The sequence below is a fragment of the Sciurus vulgaris genome, assembly GCF_902686455.1.
Source record: "Sciurus vulgaris genome assembly, chromosome: 5".
NCBI classification, from domain to species: domain Eukaryota; kingdom Metazoa; phylum Chordata; class Mammalia; order Rodentia; family Sciuridae; genus Sciurus; species Sciurus vulgaris.
The window spans coordinates 116795742-116809842 of NC_136465.1; positions in this window are offsets into that span (position 1 = coordinate 116795742).

Here is a 14101-nt window from a genome sequence, read left to right on the forward strand (position 1 = left end):
ATGTATAAGGGGGCAAAATTTTCCTCAATTTAAAAATTACTATTTTTGTTCGTTGGGCTGTCTGAAAACACAAGGGTATATATTCCCTAATGAGGAAAGCATCCTAGCAACATGCATGCCTTACTGTTTAGAGTACTGATGTAAGGCCCCCAGAAAGGAAACCCCAACTCTGTCCCATGGATCAACGGCAACCCCAATCAACCGCAGGAGGCGTCACTTGATGCAAACCGCAAGAGGTGTTTATTCCAGCGCGCTGGGACCCAACGAGGAGTCGAGTCCCTAGCAGAAAATCTTGTAGGTTTATAAAGGCAGAAACCACACATCGGGAGGGGTCGCACATGAAAGGGAAAAGGGGGACAAAGCTGCTGGGAAATTTCAAAGGGGGTCTGGGTTTGCTGATAACATACAACATGTTTCACAATGTTTTACAACAGGGCGTAGATTCTGGTCAATAGTTTCTGATAACCCTACTGTTTGAGCACTATCTGGCTATCTGGCTCAATTTACCCTTTTACTCCCTGTTTGGGGCTGATTCCTGGAACAGCTTTAAGGGCTTTGTTCCCGTCACTGGGAGGGAGACCTTAGGGAGTTGAGATAAAACAGACAGCTTAAAAAAATGTCCATTCTTTCACTGACTCACTGATTCTCTAAATTCCATGTCCTCCTCCTATCACTCCCTCCTGGGCCCAGGCTGCCATAAGTCTTGTTTGTAATGAGCACAACCTCTTAAATGGCATCCTTGCCTCTTCCTCATTATTCTGACTGAATGAGGTTGCTTTTTTTTTTTTTTTTTTTTGGTACTTGGGATTGAACCCAGGGACACTCTGCCACTTCCTCAGCTCTTTTTATTTTTTACTTTGAGACAGGGTCTCATTAAGTTGCTCAGAGCCTCACTAAGTTGCTGAGCCTGGCCCTGAACTTGCAGTCCTCTTGCCTCAGCCTGCCCAGCTGCAGGGATCACAGGCCTGTGCCACTGTGCCTGGCCTCAGAATGAGTTTTTGAAAAAGTCCCATCAAATCACACTAGCTTTCACTTTCAGAATCTTTGTCAGTGCAAGTAATGAACTGTAAACTTCTTAGCATGGTCTTAAGGCTATTGAAAAATAATCCTCATTTAGAGGATTCTAAGAAAATGGGGCAACTATGGTATAGATTTTGAATTTTTCCAAATCCCCAGTTAAAAACAGGAGAACTAGATAGGAAAACCCCCGATACATGGACAATATTTACAACAAAACTAGTTAACAAGTATCCTCAAAACCTCTAAATAAAAGGGGGTGAGGACCAAGCACCAACTGATGCAGACCTCTGTTTTGGTGTCTACAGAGGAGAAAGTAGAGACAAGCCTTGGGAAGCCTGGCAAACTCAGGAGCAGAACAACCCCCAGATATCCAGCAGGTACTTGCATGGAAGCAAGGCAGATCCGCTTGAGGAAAGCAGTGCAGAGGAAGATTTTGCTCAGTCCATTAGTGCATGGGTTCAGGGGATGCAAGGTAAGGTCCAAAAGGGCTGGTTGCTGAAGTTCAGCCCTGAGCATTGCAGAAGCAGAGCACTTAGTGCTCCCTTCCAAGTAGGAGAACTGCTGGGAGTGGATAAAAACGGAGCAGGCTGGGGACAAGAGGGAAAGAAGGTAGGGAAGAGAAGGTAAAGTTGGTAGGGGCAGAGCCAGGAAATCTCAGAAAGCAAGCTGCCATGTATTTCTTTTAATTCTACATGAAAACAACAAAAGAGGGAGTTCTGCGAAGTTGGAAAAACTACCCTGAACCATGTTTCCGCCTAAAGATCCAGGAATATGAATTTCATGTGAAGAATGAGCAACAAGAAAGTATTGAGGTCAAATTTCATAAAATTTCTTTATACAAAAAAGAAAAAGAATCACAGTACCATCCTTGTAGATGAAGAAAGCATGCCAAGAAAACACACCCACAGAGCAAGAGCAAAGCTTGCAATCTTTGATTTCAAAATGAGCTAAAAAGCATTGAAAAAATGATGCCAGACAGAAAGGAAAAACATAACTTAGAATCATGACCTCAGAAACAAGGGGACAATGGTCAGGAGGGAGAAATGAAAGAAAAATCATTTTATAAATGAACTTATCTAGAAGGAGTCTAAGAAAGAGTGAACAGATAATGCCTAAAGTAAATAAAGTAGGAAAAATTTAAAAATAAAAAAGAAATTAAGGAAAAGGAAAAAAAAAAAGGATTCAAGAGTAAGTGACATATTGCAAATAGGCAAAGAAGATCTTCTTACATATAATAGAAGTTCTTGAAGGAGAAAACCAGAGAGGAAATAGAATAAATATGAAAAATGATACATGAAGAGTATTTTCCTGAAATAAAACAATATTTGAAACACAAATTGAGAGAGTATAGCATCTACCTGAGAAAATCAACCTGGAGTGACCAACACCAAGACATAGTGTATGCAATAAAATTGTTAGACTTTAAAATAAAAAGCCTTTGAGCCAGTAGGCAAAAATAGTGGCTTAAAAAGGAAAGAAAATTAGATCATCGTTAGACTTTTGAAATAATGCCATTTGTGCAAGAAGAAAATACAGTAACATATTTAAGGCTGCTAGGAAAATGTGAGCCAAGGTTTATTTATCCAACAAAACAGAATTTAAAATATAAAGGGTACAGACAGACTGTTATTAATGTGCTATTCTGACGAATCTACAAGAGAACGAGATGCTATTAAAATAAGGAGCGGGAGCTTACCATAAGGAATGGTAGTGATCTTAAGTTTAAAAAATAGTTACACATTGAATTAAAATGAAATGAGAGTTAGAAAAAAGAGAGAATACCATGAGATGGTTGCACATTCAGTCAGCTGAGAGGGTAAGAATAAGGAGAGGGTGTCGGCAACTAAAGACAACTATTCTGAGTATTGAAGGTGGTCGTATTGACATTGGTACGCTCAAACTATTGTGTATATAATGTGAACAGAGTAGATGAGTAATTACGGGCTGCTCTATCATCTTCTTGTGGCCTTATGAACCAGGATTCTTGATCTGGAAGAAAACTGATATAAATGTAACAGAGAAGAGTTGATAAAAAAAAATCCTGTACTCTTAAAATGAATAGAAAGAATATGAATTTATGAGGTATTTTAACATTAAAATATGTGCATATATATGTATATAGTGATCTGTGTGTGCATATGTGTAACAAAGAGAAGATATCACACTGGATCAAGGGGCTGAACTTCTGTTTTTTTTCCTCACAAAAATAAACCAGGGCTTCTTGAAGAAATGACTGATTCAAGGTCCAGGACAGGAAATGTACAATATGAACTGGGAATATCATACCAGTTGGTGAGGAAGCTGTCAGAGATTACTAGGATCATGTCAAAAGAACTGAGGATCCAACTGGCCCAAGATGGGACAATCTGAATGTCAACTGGGGTAATAATTATAATTGAAAACCATTAATTGTTTAAATTCTTGAGTTCCTCCTGATATTAAAAATGCTAATTGGTCACTTTTAGAGGGTGCTAGGAAACAAATTCATGTTCTTTAAAACTATTAAGTAAAATCAGAATGGGGGAGGGAGAAGAGGATGGGAAGGGGAGGTAACTGAGGATGAGATTGATCAAATTAAGCTATGTGCATATACAAATATGGCATAATGAATCTTACTCTCTTATGTATAATTATAATGCACTAATAAAAATAATTTTAAAAACTATTAAGTAAATGGGAAGAATTGAGTATTTATTTCGCTTTTCCTATTTGAACTACCACTGGGAAATCAAATAGTAAGCGAGGAAAATGTCTTTCAATGAATGCATTCCAACCAATAAATGAAAAAATGTTACAATATCACTACTTTGAAACTGTAATTAATTAAAGTTTAGATATTAGACATCAATAACTGCTAATGATGCATGTAAAAAAAATAAGGGAGATGTTATCTGCCTCTTGGTGAAAGGATCTACTACCTCCTATCTAGTCTTACCAAAAAGGTTGAGCATCAGTCTAACCCAGCCTCTGGATCCAGTTGCCAGTGTTTTATAAAATACAGAGAAGAGAGAAATGGGATGTACTGATCACAAATGTGGAACTGACAAAAATCTAGACTATCAGGAATCGTACAGGCCAAATGTCTATTCAGAGGCCAAAACACCATCTTCAATAGACACACTAAAAGGTAAAGAAATGGATGGAAGGGAAATGGTTACAAGAAAAGAGATTTGAGAAATTACAAGTTAAGAAAAAGAAATTCTAAACTATAGTGCCCAGGAATGTACACTTGGGTGAGCACCAAGTAAGCACAAGTAAGCACGAAGAACAGATTATAAACACCAGCATAGTGGCCGTTTTTGGTGAGAGGAGGGGAGTGTGATTGAAATGGGGTACTTGGCTGGGTTTCTAATGTGGTCAGCAAAGCTCTAGGACATCTGGAGTATGTGGGCGTTTGCCTTAAAAGAACTCATTAAGCTATATAATTATTTTGCATGGTTTTCTGTATCTGTTTTATTTTTTAATAAAAAGGTTAAAACAAACCTAGCTCTTTCCTATAAATTTCTCCTCTCTGTAAACCAGTCCCTGTGCACCCCTTTGATTTCTCATTCTGAGTACTAATCACCCCCTGACAGACTAGTGCCCTCTTCCCACTTTATGATTTTGTATGTCTGCTTTTGCAATAACCCTTTCAAAGGGTACAAAGGTGGCACAGCACTCCTGGTTGGCCAGTTCCCAGACCTGACCCTTTTTGGTAGAATACTCTTCCTCATTCATAATTCAATTTGAAAAAGAAATCCGCCATCACATAGCTGTTGCCATTTCTTAGGTGATAATCTCCCCATCTTGCTCCATGAAGCGTGAGACCCAATTACCTGCTTCAATTCTTGGAGATGCCTATCTTCTCTTAGGGCCTGTGGCTTTGGAACTCAAAATTCTTCCTTCTTTGCATTTCCTTTGGAGCTTATGGTCTTTGGCACTGCTCATTTTCCTCTTGGCAACCAGAGAAGTTTTAATCTTCTAGTTCTTAACTTTAGGCAAGAACCTAATGTATACACCATGTGTATTTTGGTTTCCTTTTTGGTCTTCAGGCCACTCATTTAGCAGTTCGAAAGGCTGATGAATCCAAAGCAGGTGAGTACCTGGCCTTAAGTTCCTGCATCAGAGAGACCAGTGCAGAGAACGACCAAGGGCGAGCAGCACAGTAGCACCAGGGCTCAAGGGCGTGGTTCTTTTATTTTTCTCCTTGTAAAAGTGACAAATACAATTGCAGGCATTTATCACATGCAGCATGATGTTTTGAAGCTTGTATACATTGTGGAATGACTAACTTTAGGTAATTAACACACTACCTCACATGCTTATCGTTTTTGTGGTGAGAATACTTTACATCTACCCTTTTAGCATTTTTTAAGGATAAGGGTATGAGTCTTTTCATTGACCTCATGTCCTGCCCTTGTCCCCCAAACCCAACACCAGGCTAGAGTTTCTGGATTGAGGGGCTTTTGATCATAGCCACATGTTGGGTTGGAACCATCTCCCCTGATGTCCCACCCTAGGCCTTGTGTAGTAAACCCCCTTTTGGAGGTCCCTGGAATCCTTTTCCGTCGCTGGCTCTTTGCGGTTCCAAAATCCATGGATATTTGTCACCGCCTGCAGCAACAACTTGCACGGGTCTTATGGGTGGTGGAGTGGAAACTGAGGCACTTCTATCTTTCTCTTTAGTGCACTGCTTTCTTGCTTGTTTACTTATAGAGGATAGAGGAAATGAGATTTACTTGCTTTGAGAGGAGAGAGAGACTTTGCTCATCAGAGATAAAGAGACTTTGCTTAAGAGAGAAACTTTGAAAGACAGGCTTTGCTTAGAGCTTAGAGGAAGAGGCTTGCTACACCTTAAAGTCCTGCATCCTGTGAACTAAGGGTACGTCCACCCAAGGTGCCCTAGTGATGCGTCTCAGTTCTCTATTCCGCGATCTGCCTTCTGCCGCTGCTCCTACTCGCTGCTGTATTCTTTCTTCTGGCTTTTTTGCTAATGGCTGCTGTGGCGTGTCTTTTTCTCTGGCTAATGCCCCACCACGTGTCTTCTGCTACTGCTTCTCTGCTAATGGCTGCTGTGTCTCTGTCTCGCTCCGCCTACACTTATATCACCTCCAGGACGCCGAGAGCAGGGCCATGCCTCTTGCGCAAAGATTAGGCGAGATGCTCCGAGCAGGCAATTAGTGCTTGAGAACACATGTGCATACATTGTGTGCGTGGAGGAGAAAATCACCTGAGTGTGCTTATGTCCATTAACCTCCTCACTGCCAATGTGATCAGGCGCCATCCCGGCGCCGCCAACATGGCACAGCCCCCAACACTTTTCTATGAGCAGACTTCACTAAGATGACCTGAAGCAATGAGAGGGGTGTGTACTACTGTTTAATTCTAAAAGAAAAGGGGTCAGTGTCTCTATACCTTTCTCTTTAGAAGCATTGTTGATATTAACCCACTTTTACTCCAGGAATCTGCTCTAGCTATTGAGGGTCGTAAATAAACTAGTCATATTTGTGCATATATCAAAGTTTTGATGACACCATTTGTCCCAAGAGAGTGAGTACTTATTTGCTTCACAATTGCATAATTAAAAGAATTATTCAATGATTCCTAATTATAATAATAAGCTGCTCAGAGTGACTTCTCTCTAGATGTTTAAGAGACTGGTGTAATCTTAAGTTCTATATTACTAAGCATACTTAAATACTATACAAATAGTACTTTCTCATGTCTATTTACTAAGACACTTATAACTTATTTGCCATAGCTAATTAGGGTTGGCACATTGTTGCCGTTGGAGTTGTTGAAAGAGGGCAAATAGTTAGAGAACTTCCATTACCACCTTCATGGACCACTAGAGTTGTGGGTAGTCCAGGTAGGGAAATGTTTTATATGACACAGATCTAAAATGTATTCCATATCAAGCCTTGATAAAAGGATGCTCCTTTTGTGCCTAAAAAGATGCATATCCTGCTGACACTCTTGTCCATGTCTATTAGAAGGTTCTGCTGGGAAATGTGTGTGTTTGTAGTATACATTCCAGTCACTCAATGGGAGGGGTGTATACTACTATGTAATTCCAGAAGGGAAGAAGACAGTGTCTCCATCCCTTGTATATAAGTTTGTGTTGCAGAGCATTCATGGGGAAAATAATGTTTCCAAAACAATTAAAAAATTTAAAGTCAATATATTTTCACATACATTAGATTATTTAAAGTGGCTCCAGAAATAAAGATGATGCTTGGGATTCTTCAGAATTTAGGTCAGGCTTCTAGAGTAGAGAGAACACCATAACTCTGTGTGTGTGTGTGCAAACATACCTACATATATCAGAGGGCTCACTGAGAAGGGAATAATCCACATGGCCAAGGAATCAGAGATTGGAAATATCCACTTGAGACCAAGAGGCATGTGTTGGGAGACTCCTTCTTTTGTTCCACAATATAAAATTTTTGTACCTGACATGTTTATCCTGGAAATCTAGAAAAAAAAAAAAAAAAAAGAGAGACCGCTTCTTGATCTCCAGAGTCATAATACAGTGGTGGGGGATAGATAAGAAAACTTATGATTATAATGCTGGCTCAGAGACAGGGGGTCAGTGGATGGAGACTGGATAGCATGTAGATTTGAATCCTGTGTCTTCTCTATAAGTAGCCACTGTGATTTTATATGTAACTATCCAAATCTTTTTCACAAAAATATGTACAAGTTTGAAAATTAAGAATACGGTTATTTTCTATCTACAGCTAAATGTCTTAATGATTTGACTTATCTTCTTGTATAATTTTATTAGTACTTGTAACTGTATCTCATTCTTTTACAACTATAGTCCAATATTTCAATATTTGGTTGTTTCCATTTTCCTCTTATTATAAGTAATGCTGAAGTAGAATAAGTATAAGATAGACTCATAGAAGTTGAATTGATGGTTCCAAGGATATGCTTATTTAAAATCTTGTTAGATATTAAAACTGTCTTCCTAAAAGTTGTCCAGTTACATCCTCACTAATATTGTGTGAAAGTACCTATTTCTCATAACTTGATCACCACTAGATATTGTTCATTTTTAGATTTTGGCTAATTCCTTGGGCGAAAATAATAACCTTTTTTTAGTCACTTGAATTTGCATTTTCCTACTTACCAGTGAGTTTGACTATCCTTTGATAGGATTATTAGTCTTTGGTATTTTCTGTTCTGTGAGTCATCTGTTTATGTTCTTAGGCTTTTTTGCTGTTCATTTTTAAACTTTTCATCTCTCTGACAGTAGCTCCTTAAATATTTTCCTAGTGTATTTTTGTCATATATTGAGAAGAGTGATCAGTTTTCCTCCATTTGAATGATTTTATGTTGAGAAAACTTTCTGCATAATGCTCTCTCTTCGCTTCTAAGTAAGAGTGACTTAACGCTGTCAGGCAAGAAGGGACCAGGTAGGTGAGGCTGGCCAAATGCTCTTTCTCCTCCTTCATGGGGACCCAGTCTGTCTGAAGAGAGCACAGGTTCTGCTTCGCTCCTGTGTTGGGAGCACTATCTGTGAGCAGATGGATAACTGAATAATTCTGGGTCCATTGGTAGAAAGTTTCTTTTATAAAGATATGAATTTTATTCTCCATTATCTGTTCTATCAGTAGGAAAGTTGACATCTCGATCCTCCTTTGTAATACTCTATAAGAAGAAGGTGGACTTTTAATTTTGAAATACTTTAAAACTCCAAGAAATGTAGGTAAATAAAAAAAAAAAACTTATGTTGCTAATAATTTATTGCATTTACCTTATCATCTCATATTTTTTTCTGGTTCAAAAAAAATCTATAGTATATTATTGTCATCTGTAGTCACCTTACTGTGCAGGATAGCACTCCAGAACTTCTTACCCCTATCTAGCTATAACTTAGCACCCATTGATCAACCTTTCCTCACCCAAGCCTTCCCCCTTCTTTCCCCAGCCTCTTGTAACCACCACCTATTCTTGACTTCCAAGAGATCAACTTTTTAGATTCCATTTGAGTGGCATCATGTGACACTTTCATTTCTGTGGCTGGCCTAGTTCACTTAATGTATTGATCTCCAGTTCCTTCCATGTTGTCACAAAGGACAGGATTTTGTCCTTATTTTTATGACTGAATCCTATTCCACTGTATATAGGTACCACCTTTTCCTTATCCACTTACCAGTAGATGTTTCTGTTTCTTGGCTATTCTGGATAGTGTTGCAATTGTAAATTTCAAGTGTTCTTGAGCACGTGTGAAAAGTGAATTCTTAACTTATTGCTCCATTAACTTTGCAGTTAAAAGATGCTGATTGTGGAGGTGGGTGACTCTGGTCCCCCGTGGGCTTCAGTTACTGCTGTGGCAGTGCAGGCGGCGTGAAGGAGACGCTTGACAAGATTCTGGCCATCATGATGGTTCCAGCGCTTGAACTCAGAGGAAGCCAGTGCATCGAGTACAGCATGGAGGATCTTCTGATTTCACACGGATACAAAGCATCAAGAGAACTACCAGGACCATGTGAGGGTAATCCTGAGGGGCACCAGTAAACGAGGACAAGGACCAGAGCTGCCCATGTCTTGCTGAATGGGTATGAGGGTGGCCCTGTGGCCTTTGAACACAGTACATCGCCCCTGGGGAAAGGACGTGTGAATGACTCTGAGAGCCAGGCAGCACTCTGAGAGGTGATGGGGAGTGCCAGCATGCTCTGCTTCTAGAATTTCCGAGGTGAGGTTTCATAAGCTGACCCACCTTAGCATGGTCCTCTTAGTCTCAGATTGGTTCCTACAAATCCTATTAGAGAAGAGGAGGACAGGAGATTCATATGATCCCAGCAGAGTGGAGAGGCGTGATGAAGCCTGGGACTACCTTAGTTTGCTAATGGATTATTCTCTGATATAGTCCATCTGCCCATCTTACCCGTGCAGAAGCTGGCAACTGCTGGTTTTATATACTGATTCCTCCTTCACCACTGTCAATAGGAGACTCAAGTCATTCAAAACTTGTCATCCATACAGAATTGCTTGTGGAGATAAAGCTGTAGTCTATTGAAACCATCAGTTTTTATAGCATGAAGATCTAATGCTTATATGTAGAAAAGAGTTTTCACATAACCTCTCCTTCCTGATGAAATTGGCCAAGCTGCTAAGTAGTTTGGTGTTAATTTGGTTCTTTGTGAAAATGTAAACATGGAAGATGTAATGAATGATTTTGAAAGGACTCTGAATGATATCAGAGTTCCCTTCTGCATCTCCATGGCCCGTGGTCCATACTCCACTAAGTGGGTTGGGACATAGGCCTTTGCCCGTGTTTGGGTACTTCCAGTAGAGGGTAAATGTGAATGAATATATATGATCCATTTCTAATCCATTTGGCCTTCTGCTGCTGGAAATAACTTTTTTTTTTTTTTGTAAGTAACTTGCTATCAGAGAAGAAAAATCATTATCTTTTAAGTTTCTAAAAGATAAGACTTGTATTGCAATATACTAAGAACATTATCTGGCAATGAAATACTTTGGTCATTTGCAAACATGCTATGGTCTGCTTTGCACTCAGTATTATCTATTTTTATTTTTCACATGGATGTTTAGATATTCTTTATAAGAAAAATAATTGCTGGTTTAAAATGACCATTTTAACAAAGTAACTATATTTTTTCTTACAAAATTGCTATTTTTTCCTATGATGTAAACAGTTGTTAAGTGGTGAATTTTTAAGAAATTATTACTTGAGAGTCTATCCCTTTGTGTGAGTCTGCTTTTGCTTTAAAGCATATGTCCTTGATCTGTTCTTAACTCTGCTTCTATTTCATTTTAGAAAATGTCAATATAAACCTATCACAGGGTTAATAAACTTTCACAATTGTTTTGCAAATGAGGTTATGTTATATTAGAAAACAATCCTCTTAAAACCAGCTTACATCTCTGCCACACATGTTACTATCATATCAATTAAAATCACCAGAAAACATTGTTTCATCCTGGTATGTCTGTGGGGATCTGTCCTGAGACCGTACCTCCCTCCCTCCCTTCCCCCCACTCTGCCTTTTTAAAGAAATATGTATTTTTATCTGGAATGATTCTGAATTAGTCTCACATAGTTTTAAAAAGTGCTTGGAGACATTACAAAAGTGTTATAAGGTTTATGTATTCTACTATGTTTAATATTGCATTAACCTGCACAAAATTTATGCATTTTTTATGAATTTGTGCCTTTTTTCTAAGTAAGGTTTTCTTGTTAGCTAACATTTTCTAGATGGTTTCTTATCTGTTTATTTCTTCCCTTCCTCTCTTTCCTCCCCTCTTTCTGCTATTATGGTTTTTCTTTCTCTCATTATTATTTTTTTTTTTTTCAATTAAGAAACCACTTCACCTATTTTTAGATATTTCAAATTCCTAAAATGTGAACCATTGGCTGGTCGATCTTTTGACCTTAAAGTAATTGACCAGGCTTTTCATGGCCGGCTCTTATCTGTACCATATGATTTTATTTTGTAAGAACCTCATGTATTCAGACTATAGGAGACAAAACAGTCTAAGTCATCTTGATAATTCTTCTCAAATATACTTACCTGCCATCTTGGTTCCTACCTAGTCCACTAGTCACCTCTTTCCAGAACTTGGCTCTTGTGAGAAATTGGAGTAGACTCTGGTTTCCACAACAGCAATCAGATGACCAAATCTCTTTCCAGGAAAAATCTGGTAGGGAAGAGGTCAATTACTTTGTTATGAATGGAGAATCATTCAAGTCATCTGATAGAGCTAAGGGAGGACTTAGTCACTTGGAGGTCTCTGTGGGGTTTTACTTCCCTCTTAAAAAGCAAATGGAAGTAGGTACACACATATATAACTATGTGCACACACCAATCAATGCGTAGGTACGTATGAGTTTCATATACATGAACTCTATTCTGACTTCTTAATTTTGTTAATACCAACTCAAGACTTTTTTTTAATGAAAAAAAATTAAATTTTAGCTCATACCTCAAGAGAAAGAGAAGGATCTTTAAGGAAAATAAAAGTTGTACTTTATGTATAACTTGATGCTCTTCTGTTTTTGTTCTATTGTATCATTTTTCCGGAGCCATTCTGCATTTGGTAAAAATTACTTATATTTATAAATATATATATTTATTTTTATTTTTTGGATACCAGGGATTGAACTCAGGGACACTCAACCACTGAGCTACGCCAGTCCTATTTTGTATTTTATTTGAGACAGGGTCTCACAGAGTTGCTTAGCACCTCGATTTTGCTGAGGCTGGCTTTGAACTCAAGATCCTCCTGCCTCAGCCTCCTGAGCTTCTGGATTACAGGTGTGTGTCACTGCACCCAGCTATACTTACACTTTTAATATTAGTTTTTCTAGATTCAAGCCTTGAGTCAATCTTTTGGGGGAAAAGGGGACTTTAAAATTAGTAACTTAAAAATTTGACTTTAATACTTTCATATTCTGAGGTAAATGACAGTTTCTAATCAAAAAACAGATTTCCTAGAGGTTTTGAATTTAATATTAATTATTTGTTCATTAATTCTATTTCTAATACATACACACTGTGACTGAAGAAAATGTGTTCTTGTTTTGTGTTTGTCATTGTTCTCACACATGTGATTTCCTGTTGTGTTTAATGGTTTTGAACTTGTAAAATTAAATTAAAAGTTCTAATTTTGACCATTTGAAAAAAAGATGCTGAATTTACATCTGTGTCAGTGTCCTTAGGCAAGTAGAAGATTAGTTAATTCTAGTAATGGTTTCATTCCCCTAGCTAATTTCTAGAATTAAAGCAAAACTTTTAGAAGTTTATTTGATATTATTGAGAATACTATTATAAATTTAGCTAAAAGGTTTAAATTTGAAGTTAAAATGGTTTTTGTGGTAAAAATATGACCAAGATTTTTGGTGGATCACAAAATTGTGATAAGAAAATTTTAAAATAAAATAACTTATGAAATAGAAAGTACCTGGGTATACGTATAATTTCTAATTGAGGTCAAATAAGTGACAATGTTTTATCAATCCAAAAATAGCTATAGTAGACAAAATTTATAATATGTACATATATGTTATGTATGTGTATTTTGTGTGGAAGTTGCTATCAATCAACTTAAGTGTTTTAGAGTGGCATTAAAGTTTTAAAAATAAGTGGAATAATAATAATTATATGTTCATGGAATTTTAACTGTGAATTGTGAGTGCATTTAAAAATTTTAATAATGAAAATATTCACCAAATGAAGTGTTAGAAATTTTAGCAGTGGAAGAAGCTTTGGATTGAAAAAAGGGCTTCAAAGAGCTTCAAAGAGGAGGACATTGAGATTTATCTGCAAAAAATCAAGTGAAAAACTGAATAAATTAAGTTGAGTATTTAAATGGTTTACAAGCTTTCAGATTTTAGATCACCTCAACTTGTGGGAAGAATTGTTTGTTAAATCTTCTATATTTAAATGAATAATTTGATATTATATTATGAAATAGATGAAATTGAGAAGGTTTATGATTTTTCAGCATCTGAATCTGCTAAAACACTCAGAAAACCATAAACAACAATAACTTACTATTTCAGCTTACCTTCCAAAAACATTTGTAATATTATTCTGAATAAGATAGAAAGACAGTAGCTGTGAAAATGTATAATATATTAGTGAAATATTTATACTACTTTCAATGAGAGAAAATTAGAATAGAATTTTCTTTTGGCAGAATTTTCTGAGTTTACCAGGTATTTTAAAAACTGAGTACAAAATATTTTCTCACTTAAAATGTTACGCTTTGTAGAAAAGAGTTAATTGAAGGTGTCAACAATTTTAAATTTATTAATCATAAAATATAACCTTGGCAAAGATTGCAGAAAATTTTAATAAATATAAAAATTAACAAGATCATATTGAAAAATATTCTTTAGAATAAAGTCAGTGACATGGTATTAGAGGTAGATATGAGTGAGAAATAGATTAATGATGGTGCTAATAATTATTCTGCTATTATTTTCTAATGTGTGGATTTGAGGCATGATACATCTATTACATTCTAGAAATATCAATACTTGTACTTGAATTATATTGTAACTTACTAAAAAAATCTTGTGTGGTCACTACTCTGTAATTTTCTGTGTTGCTCTTTCTTGAAC